The sequence below is a fragment of the Labrus bergylta genome, chromosome 1 (assembly GCF_963930695.1).
Source record: "Labrus bergylta chromosome 1, fLabBer1.1, whole genome shotgun sequence".
In the NCBI taxonomy this organism is placed as follows: Eukaryota; Metazoa; Chordata; class Actinopteri; order Labriformes; family Labridae; genus Labrus; species Labrus bergylta.
In genome coordinates, this window is record NC_089195.1 from 22,500,938 (window position 1) to 22,510,972 (window position 10,035).

A 10,035-nucleotide genomic window follows, 5' to 3' on the forward strand; every position below is an offset into this window, starting at 1 on the left:
TTTGGCATCCTATTTTAGCTGTAAAATGTTCCTTTTCCCTTCCCTTCTGCTCTGTCATTGAAACTACTGCTTTGCAACAGTACTGCTCTTATTCTTTCAGCCCCATCACCACCCCAGCATGTGGATGCATCTCTCCTTGCTCCACAGGAACCCGTGAGACAATGGGGCCCAACAACTCTGTATAAGATATAAAGGTAGTGACATGCATTAATGGGAAAAGTATGCATACAGATGTCTAGGTTACCTGAGTGCTCAAGTCCACTTACAAAAACTGAATAGAGCACAGTCTGAACACAAGCTGCACCTTTTGAAGCCTGCAGGACCGTGTTTGTGATGTACAATTAAAAATAACTTTGGCTGCACACTGGCGTGTATGTTGATTGATAATAATGATGGTAGCCCCCGGGTGAGTGGATGACTCGCATGTTGATGAAAACTGATCAAAGCCCCAAAATATGAAACCTGATGATTTATGTTTGAAATGAGAGTGAAAGAGAGAGGGGGAGAGGTCTTTGAGGAAAAGAGGCTAGTTTCACCATTGAAACAGCAAACAAGCAAATTAATGAATATAAGACTTTTTTTTTTACAGAGATTGACTCTTTTCTCTCAGGAAGGACAACTCAAACCCCAGTGAAACAAAGCTTGCATAAGGATCTCCCTCAGCGTGCTGTGATGTATGTGATTGAAACATGCTGAAGACGCTCTCGGCCCAATCAGAGTGGATTCTGAATACATTTTCTGTGCAGCTGACGACTGGCAGAGCATTGCGATAATGAGGCCCGGTATAAGACGACTGAACAGAGGGATCGGAGGGAATCTTCTGCCGACTGTTGGCAGCCGTGTTTTCTGAGCCGGGCGATTGAAAGAAAAACACCCACGTGTAACGGTAAAACATTCGGCCGTAAAAAAAACTGCAGGATTTCCCCAAAGAAACAGGAAGCAGAAACTGACAGGTGTCAGTCAGTCAAACAGCAAGCAGGATGAGATGAGCTGACAACACCAAACAGATTCTACCATGTCAGTATCAGAGAAGAACAGTGTTCTGGTTTCTGCTGTTTTGCTATTTCTCAAATTACACACAAACATATCACAGCAAAGGTTTATTTAGAAACTTTTTCAGGGGTTAAGCATGGTGTGTAGATCTGAACAACAAAAAATAAATAAAATACTCATATTGAAAGCACTGGCTCTTGGAAATAATAAGCTTTACATTATTAAAGGCAACAACATTTATCCAGGTTTTAAATATTAATGTAAAATAAACAACTTTAAATATTCCCTGCACACAGCAAAGTAAAAGGCCTCCAGTCTCCCAGCAAAGACTGTTTTACTTCGTTGGGGTTTTGTGTTTCTGTGTTTTTCTTAATGTTTAGCCCATTTGGTGTTTAGTAATGTCTTTGCTTTTCTTTTCTCTCTCTGGTCATTTAAAAATGTTTTCTTCATCAGTGTTTTCTCCTCCTTAATTTTGTCAATAATTTAGTTTCATTGCTTTTGTCTCTTTATTGTTTTTTTTGTTTTTTTAAATGTAGTCTTTTTGTGTCTCTTTTTTATTTTGATTCTCTTCCTGCTCTTTGTGGAGCTTCTGAGTGTTTTTGTGGTTGTTTTGTATAATTTCATGGTTATGTTCTACATCTTTGTATATATTGTTTTTGCATCCGATTGTTGTCCTCTTCAATCTCTTTTTTGCCAGATCGTGTCCGTGGGGATTTTGACACTTTGTGTTCAGTTAGTATCTTTGTGTGAGTGTTTTTGTTGTTGTATTTCCTCTCTTTGTAAGGGTTTGATCTACAACAACTACAAATATTACAATATTAACATTTAATGTTGAGACAGGTATACTGATAGTCACAAATGACCCATTTGGTCCTACCTGTAAAACACAGTCTAACCATTATTATTCATTTTTTGAGGTTAGTAGATGGCTGTATGGTGATGCAGTGGTTTGGGGTTAGGGCTATTGCTTCATTGCGAGGAGTTTCCTGGTTCGAATTGTCAGACAGAAGCCTGTCTGTGTGGAGTTTGCATGTTCTCCCCGTACTGTATATGTGTGCGTTCAGCTTCCTCCCTCAGTCCAAAGAAATGCTCGTTAGGTTAAGTGGTGACTCTAAATTGCCCGTAGGTGTGAATGCGAGTGTGGCTGCTTATCTGTCTCTATATGTCTGCGCTGTGATTGACTGATGAACAGTCCAAGGTGTACGCCGCTTCTCACCCAATGACAGCTGGGATCAGCACCAGCCCCCCGACGGCCCCGAACGGGAAAAGCGGTAAACATAATGGATGGATGGAAGAAGGCTCGTAGAGGGCAGATCCCAAATTAAGAAAAGCAGGATGTTTTATTACAATATAAATATTTACTGGGAGAGTGATTTTTTTTACGCTGCTTTAAATGACATGTGTTAAATCTTTTATTGTTTTCTAATCAGAAAACCTTTTATTTATGATAAATATTAACTAACACTGTTTTCACTTAGTGCTGCAGTTCACCAGGGCCATTCATTACCCTCTGCCATTCATAGTTTCTCCTTGGACCAAAGAGAATGATTAAAAAGGCCCTGATTGGTTGGAGAGTTTTCTGATTCTTCAGTCGTTGCAGACTTCATTCAGCCTCTAATTGAAAAGTTATAATGAGGTTCAGCCCAGCTCAGCAGAAGCACTCCAGCTTGACTTAGATTCAGCATCGGCATCAGAACAAAGCAGCCGTTTGAATTTTCACACAAACAACTCCCGCGGAAACAGATTTTTACAAGAGGCTTTTATTCAGATTTTTGTATCAAGCTCAAAATTAAGAGAACATTAAAGGCTGATTGGATTCAAAAGCATTTTGTATTTTTCATTTTGCTGTGTTTGTAATTAGTCACAGTCCATTCAGAGTGAATGAGGAAACGGAAGAAAAACAACGCATACATATTGCATTAGGGAGCAGACGGCTGGGGAGGAGCAGCATTAATCAAAGATCCATAAACACAGCTCATAATGTTAATCCAGTGCTTTTTTTCAAAGATTCCCACACTTGTAATGAGCAATGAATTACTACAAAGTATGTCTACAAAGTGGCGAAAGATGAAAAGCCAGAATATGTGTTAAATTATCCATCAGTAAAGCGCCAACCTTTTCTATCTATACTGAGGTATACTGATAGTCACAAGCGACCCATTTGGTCCTACCTATAAAACACAGTCCAACCATTATTATTCATTTTTTGAGGTCTGTAGATGGCTGTATGGTGTTGCAGTGGTTTGGGGTTAGGGCTATTGCTTCACTGCGAGGAGGTTCCTGGTTGGAATCCCTGTAAAGTAAAGCTCCAACCTTTTCTATCTGATTGTATTTTTCCATCCAGAAACATGAAACATGAGAGCTACAGTCCCTGATGTGATGAGAGTATGTCAGCTTGTATGTTTTTATTCTCCCCTCAAGCCCTATAGTCAGGCCCTCTTAGTATTCCTCATACATCTCATCTCTCTGCTGTAGCTTTGAGGTATATATATATGTGCATGTGGATGTATGTCTTATTGTAGAGGTGCTTCAGATGAAGACCAGCTCCCTTCCTGTGGGCATCACAGCCACACAGGAGGCAGACAATCAATCGCCACTCGCCCGTATCGCCTGAAATTAATTTCCCAATGATTACCTGCGGGTATCTGCCGCTGCTGTTTTTCCCTCTGCAGATCTATAATGCAAACACTCTGCAGGGGCTGCCTGTGTGTGTGTGTATGTGTGGCTTTCTTTGTGTGTGATGCACAAGCTGGCCACACCAAACTATAGCTTGTTGAAAAAAATGATCACCCCTGGGCGCTGAGGGAGGGAAAGCAAGAGGCAATGGGGAAGAAACAGGAAGAGAGAGGAGGAGATGAAGAGTGTCTTTGTCTGTGTGTGCAGAAAAAAGATTATATCTAGAACAAAAACGCTGTAGTCTTTATATGAGAAGTAAAAAAAAACCTGAAGAGTCAATCTGGAGGAAAGCTGGTGTGTGTCAGTCCTTCTGATCAATACTCACAGGATCCTCTTCTCTGTGTGTGTGATCCTTAAATACACTCAGTGGCAAAGCCTATTACCATGCACTCAACTTCAATATATAGTTAAAATATTATTTCATGCATCAGTGCCTGTTAGCTCACTAGCCTTTTTATTTTTTGTCTTTTACAAAAACAAAGAGAGAGAGAACCAGAATGCAGGCAAAAATGTTTTTTTTTTTTTTCGTTTTTTTTTGCATCTTCTAAATCACAGTGAGTCATTGCTTGTCTGATTTCCAGAAACACATCTCCAATATCCTGTTGGCACGCTGCCCAAGAGGATGGAAAACTAGCACACAGCAGCAGCAAATTCAAACTATCATAAGTCCAAATGAATCTATTACCATAATTCTCATAGCTTCTCTCTCTCTCTTTTTTTTTTTTTCATATCTCTGTGCTTCCGGGCCGACGCTCATAGCCTTTTCCAACCCATCTCTATTATGCTCAACTTGTCAGCCTGCAAGCCAAGCAGAACAAGGAGGGACGAACAGTGGTCGTAATGAGGGAGACGATAACAGAGCAGAGGATGGAGAGATGGCAGTGACGGAGCAGAGATGGTGCTACAATCTAAACAGGCTGAATGGCCCAAAAAAGAGGCACCATCTTTTCTTGCAGGCGTCACAGAGGAATGATGAACTTTAAACAAAGGAAATGACAATTAATGGGTTTTTCATCAAGTCCAGTAGCTGGAGAAATATCAAGCACATGCAGCCCCCTACATCATGTAGAGAAAACTATGAATTAAACATGGCCACTTACTACACTGGTGGTAAAATGTGATGAAGCTCAAAAGCACAACTGACACTTGTTTTTCACGTGTTATTAAAATAGCAGCAGAAAGCATGTTGGATTTTTGAAGTGATTTGTGATTAACTGTGAGGTGAAATGAACCTCACTGTTTATAATTTGTTATTGCCTTTGGCTATTGTAACACGGCTATGAAATTACTCCTTTGTAGCTTTGAAATAAAATTCATAAATTCTTCTTGCAGATCCCCGTTCCATTCGCTCCTTTTGCTCTCATTTCAGGGCAGCTCTTAAGCCTCTCAGACTGTTTTGCCTTAAGCTAAAGCAGGTGTATCCACAGTCCGTCACAGGTCGTTGATCCTCAGTCGGTCCACCTGCTCCCTGTCTGAATGCCTGCAAAACTGCAAACAAGAAGCTGCTCTTTCCACCAAAATAAGAAGTGAGAGGGCATACAGCTGCTCACTTTCCTAACAATGATTGTGGCCCACTTCCAGTTACCACACTGACGTGTAAACACTGAGCCCTTATAGACTGAAATCACATGCAGGATCAGACTAAGTGAATGTTTATGGGGGCTCACTGTACTCTGCTAAATCAAACAAAGCATTCCTGTTGCCATGTAATCATGCTGTTATATAACAAAAGGGAAGACACAGCGTCTTCATGTAACCATACTCATTCTTACTTTCCCATCCTTTTCAGCTTTGTTTTCATACTCTGAAGCTGAACCTCCATTGCCATCACCTTTCTTTTCATGATAGGACTTTTAATTGAATGCTTTGAATAACAGGAAGTGCTGTTGGGGCTCAAAATTTGGCCAGAAAGCCCTCAAGCACTTTTGATTTCATCATGACACAGCCCATAGCCATTGTAGACTGCATGAAAAAAAACAACCCTACACAATTATTTCTAGAACACCATTGCTTTGGCATTGCTGTGGTGCATGACTCAGAGGATTGTCCGGCAAAGTTGGTGAACTAAAGGAAAACCGCTTGTAACCCTAACCCTAACCCTTTTATGTTGAATGAGTCATGTGGCTCCACCCGTTTCGAATAGTGCATCCCCAAACATACAATCAATATTCAGGCAAGAAAGCTCTGTTTGAGTTTCCTCATTTTGCTAAAGTTTACATATTTGTGTATTAGACAAAACATTGACATTGACAGTGATCACATGCAGTTGGAAAACCTTGGCACCTTGGAAAAGTTTGAGAGAGCATTTCCCACACAAGCCAACACAAACTTTGCGACGGTGCCTGGAAGTCAAAGTTGAAGTGCATTTGGGTTTCAACACTCCAGGAACTACACATGACACAATACAGATGATCTGGCATTAACAATGAATCCAACAGAAGAAGAGAATGTGTTGCTGCTTCACATCAACAAGCTGTCGAAGAAGAGAAACTGTCTATTCAGAAATGTCTCTAAAAAAGAAAATGAAATCAATTAACCATCAACAACCGTTCATTAAACCCTCTCATATTCCCAAAATAATCTTTATCTGATGGCAAAGCTGTCTGAAGATGCAGCCCAGATTTCAGTCCTTGTTTTTGTATTCCCTTTATCCTTTCTAATGAAATGATCGACGGTAGCAAGCACGGCTGTATCCGTTCGTCTTGTACAATAGCAGACGTACAGTATCAGAAGCCTAAAATGGAGCACAATGGTGTCCCCAGATGAAAGCCCAAAAATTGGCAACCACATAAGAGGGACGAGGGTGTGTGTGTTTCTCAGTCTCCCTCTGCTGCTCTGACAGCTGTGTCTCTTTCACAGGCCTCATTATGAGCCTCCCTGTCTCTGCTCTTTCCCGAACCTCAACCTCGATCTCTTCCTCATATTTCATCTTCTCCCTCTCTATGTCTTTCTGTGTGACTGGGCCTGATCTTTGACTGCCACCCACATCTTCTACACAGGTCCATCTTTTGTCCTGATTGGCAGGTAATTACCGGCCAGGTGACAGCAGCCTGTTCCAAGAGTTGAAAGGTCATCAAGGTGAGATTTTTTTCTTTCTTTTCGGTCCACAGACTTTTCTAAGAACTCCTCTAATTCTCAGGTCTAAATTATCCTTGTGTGACAGCAACATGCATTGACAGAAGATAGCTTTAACTTCAGTCTGTATGTTTGTCTAAATATCAGCACTGTTCCCATCACTATCCTCTCGAGTCGTCTTTGATCCTGTGACTGAAAGGCGAGAAGTGTATTCTCTGTCAAAGATTCTGCTGTTACTACAGCAAAATAGGAAAGTTATGTGCAGATTTAAGCGTGTTTAGGGTTATGAAGTACAAAAACTGTAAATTAAGAAAAAGCGAAAATATGGATGGCATTGTGAGAGGGGCAAATAAAACAAGGCATGGGGACAAAACGTGTCAACAATGAAATAGCGGATCACAGTGAATGTTTAAACTCACAGTGATGGTATTTTAAAGGCGTTTTCTTTTCCATTAAAATGAGGGACAGCTCTAAAATGAGCGTGTTAGGGAGCGCTGGATAGCCTAGCGGTTATATCGCGCACCCCATGTACAGAGTATATATATAGTTATAGGCTATAGTCTTTCTCCTAGCAGATGTGGGTTAAAGTAAGTCCTCTGCACTTTGCTGCATGTCGCCCCCCACTCTTCTCCCACCATTTCCTGTCTCTCTTTAGCTGCCCTACCAAATAAAGGCAAATAGGGTCAAAATATGACTGATAAGACAAATAAAGAAGAAATAAGCAGACTGTGAAAGAAGCGCCTGTAAGTTTTCTTTTTGTTGTAGTAGACTTTTGTTCCCTCCAGCAATTCTGACTGGAGAAGATGATACAGAAAATGTCACTTTTAAATGGATGAATAGGTTTTATACAAGGCAGAAAACAAGGGAAGTCTGAAGAGACCACTGGTGATTTTGTCTGGAAGTTTCAATGCAAGCCTTTAAAGTTTCATTAATCAACTGTTTCCCTATTTGCAGTCAGACAAACAAATACAATTTAGCATATATTATTAAAATTTGAACAATGACATATAAAAGACATTAAAAACAAAGATAGCATTCATTTGATTTCTTGTGTCTGGCCATCGACACATGTGAAAGCAATTTTCGATTTTTCGGTGTAATGCTACTTGAAGAAACAAGATTGAGAGTTATTAGACTGAATCCAAATAGTAAAGACCCAAAAACATCCTGGAAAAGCTGAAGGAAACTGTAAAGTTGAGTGATAACATTCTGTCCTTTGATATAGTGTATACTACTTTTGATCTTTAATGTAACACGGAACAAGGAACAAGTGAATAATAATAAAATCAAAATATGCCTAGAGACGAAAATAAAAGGTAGTTTTACACCAAAATTTGATGGGAAACATGTTTCAAACCAGCTGACACATTTTCATTCTCTTTCAATTTAACACCTGCCATTTGTCTCACACCATCCTTCAAAACAAATCTTTAATAACTTTTCTGTACTGGGGCCTAATGCCTCCATGTGCCCTCACATCCAAAATGTCATGTACATCCTATAAGAGGGCGCCTGCATCTCTTCTGCTCTTGCTCTTGCTAAGTGGTGTAATTGTTGTGATGTGGTCAGGTTTCTGCTTGCTGATATCCCTCATTTATCTCATTCACTCAATTAACGCATTAAAATAGCAACCTGCGGCTAAATTTGTCGTTTAATGGCCCATTAGGTGATCACGTAGCATTAGCTTCTCAGCACTGTGACACAAATGCTATATAACAAAGAGAACAAGGTAAAGTAGCATTTAGCCTTATGATGTGCTCTGTTGGTAATGATGAGTCAAGCTGGTCAGGATTTGTGCCATGAAATCAAAATAGTTTATTTCTTCTGTGTTGTTTTTTTGTTAGCATTAACCTGTATCTGACTCAGCAAAATAAGTAATTCTGAAAGTATTCATAATAGTGTTTGAGTTTTTCATTTGCATGGGGAACATGTTTATTGACTCAAGTTCTACTTGAGCTTTTGTTCAGTTTGTTTGTTCAGCTACTGGACCTTAACTTCATCCATTTTGACCAAAAACTTTGGCCGTGAAGAACTAACAAGCTAGCTAGCAGGTTAGCATCCAATACTTGCTAACCCATTTGACTTTTTGGTCAGTCCTCTTGCTATTTTACTGGAGATCTTACCCCAACATGGACAAAGATTACAATCTGCCTTAGGCATTGTTTTAACCTGTTAATGATGGCGACTTTATTTACACCATGTACTTCTTCCACATATTCAACAGTCTTGTCTAAAAAGAGAGGCACTGTAACAAACACCAGCACAAGAAAAATAATGTATATTTGTGAAATCAAATCCCACTCTGTTAGCCAGTCAATGGGAACTTTCAGAAACAGTTGTTAGCTATTCATGTATTTGTTACCTTTTGAACCCTATTTCTATTTTTGGTTTGGATGTACAAGCAGAAAAAGACTTAACTGTTCTGTTCCTATGAAGTTGCAGAGATACATTTAAATCAAATCCAGTCTAAGTGAAGTCATCGCTCCTGTCCGAGTGTGCGCTGCTGTGATATATTCAGAACACTATGAACAAGTTGTGTTTCTTCTTTCTACACAGCATACTGTTAATGCACACATGGACCTTGGTTGCATAAGACTCGATAGCCTTTATTTAGCCAGAGAGGGCTTTCATTTGAGGTGCAGCATAAATGATGCAGGGCTCTCAATGACGCATGTAGACACAAAAGCGACGGAGAGGTTTCCCACTGCAGCCACCATTCTGGGCATATACAGTCACCACCGCCGTACTGGCAACAAGGCTGAGTCACAGACAGGACAGTGTGTATGACGTCTGCACCTCTACTTGAGGTCTGTGGCCGGAGGCTCTTCCCCGAGAGTACATGGTACATGGAAGTAAACTGTCTTTTTCGGATAATCTAGTGTAATTCAAGGATCAGTGATTGATGCATTCAAGGGAAGCGTGGGGAAATGCACTTCCACTTGGTTGAAAAAACACCCCCCTGTTTTTAGTTAAACTTTTATGATTGTGAAATTCTAAAAAGATCAGACATGAGGGTGTGGATGGAGTCGAGGCATACACTTCCTCAGACAAACACCACAGAACATCCTGGAAACTGCTGACTGACTGTTCCTACCCGCAACCACGCCTCCATGCACAACCATCATTTACCATCAAGACGGTGCCTTTCTGCACCATAGTAAGCCTAATACTTACTCCTCCACATATGCTGACAGCACTATTATTCCCTTAAAATTACAGCTGTCCTGCTTATTTTACACTTGATTTGTAAAAGCAACTTGCAACACAGGCCTCCAAAGTCTCTGTCATTGT